We start from the raw sequence: 1,603 nt of genomic DNA on the forward strand, positions 1-1,603 counted from the left end.
AGGAAATAGGATAAGAGGAACATAAGGACTATTAGGGATTTTTCCATTTTTAGAAGAATCATTAGGTTCATCAGACGAACCTGGAACAAGAGGCACACTTGTGTCCTCAATAGAAGGAGAGTAAACAGGAGTAATGGATGAGGAAGACTTAGGAACACTTTGTTATTACTCTCTACCACTCCTAAGGGCATAAACAACATTACATTAGTTGGAGGTCCATTTCTGGGTCTGACCTTATACTATATTCAGTGATGCATTAGTTGGTGCTTGTGAACTAACAGGCTGATGATGCCTAGGGTTAGGCTCTGGTTGACTGTGTAAAGTTCCCTTCTCCCTCTCACTCATAATTGAGACAACTTAGATGAGTTCTCTCTTAATATTTTGATGGATTGTCATGAGGAGGGCCATATATTTTTTTCAAGTCACTTATTCTACTTGCCTCTCTAGTGTTGTAAACCTAAGGGGTTGCTGATAAGATGATACGAGAGGGGGCCTAGGAAAACTAGCCTGAGGTCCTACATTTGACCTAGGAAAAGTATTTTGGAAAAAATATTATTATGCAAAGGGAGGCCTTTGGGGTCTATGTTGACCTTGATTATGAAAATTAGAAGGCCCAGCTTAGTTGCCCTGGTTCCAGGAGAAATTTGGGTGATTTCTTCATCCTAGATTATAGGTGTTACTATATGGATTCTTCTGGTATAAGGCATTAACACTATCATTAGAAGTGCCCCCAGAGGTGTTGGGGCATTCTTCTATGACATGTCTAGGGGACTGGCACCAATCACACATTTTAACCAAATTGACTGATGATGACTCTCTAGGAACAATAGTCTCAATCCTCTTAATTAGGCTCTCCCAATGGGCTTCCTTCGCTACTATCCCATCCATAAAATATTCTTTCCCTCCTATGGTTCTCTTATGCTCTTGGTTGATTCCCACTCATGGGTTTTGTCAGCTAAGTCAAGTAAGAATTCCCATGTCTTTCCTTCATTTGTAAAGGATGTGAATTCCTCAGGGTACATAGACTCTATCATTTGTTTAGTTGGGTAATCAATACCCTCATAAATTATTTGACATAAATGCTATAAGTCTAGGCTATGGTGAGGGCATTCTTGGAGTAGATCCTTGAATCTTTCCATAAGTTTGGAAAAGAACTCACTAGGCTTTTGCCTAAACTGAAGGATATCACTTCTAAGCTTATTGATCTTTTGAGTTGGGAAAAATTTCTTAAGAAAGATAGCTATGAGCTATTCCTATAAGGTTATGGAATTTATGGGAAACTCATACAACCACTTTTTAGCTTGGTCTTTCAATACGAATGTGATGAACCTAAGCTTAATAGCATCATCAGAAATCTGTTGGATCTTAATTAGAACACATACCTCTTCAAATTCCCTTAGATTTAGGTATGCATCCTCAGAGGTCAGCCCATGAAAGTGGGGCAAAATAGTGATGTACTGAGATTTGATCTCAAAATTATAGCCCTGGGCTTGTGGTAGAACTATGCAGGAAGGTTCGACTGCTCTAGTAGAGTAAAACCCATCTTTCAGAGATTTAGGTGGAGGGTTTTTCTATTGGTCTCCCATATTGAAGGGTTTTAAAG

The 1,603-nt window shown here is 39.1% G+C and overlaps 1 non-coding gene across 1 annotated transcript; it reads left to right on the forward strand.

Annotated features, from left to right (window-relative positions):
- Positions 1-1,092: 1,092 nt before the first annotated feature.
- On the forward strand, positions 1,093-1,199 carry LOC122077607. The gene has a single exon (XR_006139854.1). It is a non-coding gene; the product is annotated as a small nucleolar RNA R71 (small nucleolar RNA).
- Positions 1,200-1,603: the final 404 nt, after the last annotated feature.

Source organism: Macadamia integrifolia, chromosome 4, assembly GCF_013358625.1.
Source record: "Macadamia integrifolia cultivar HAES 741 chromosome 4, SCU_Mint_v3, whole genome shotgun sequence".
NCBI classification, from domain to species: Eukaryota; Viridiplantae; Streptophyta; class Magnoliopsida; order Proteales; family Proteaceae; genus Macadamia; species Macadamia integrifolia.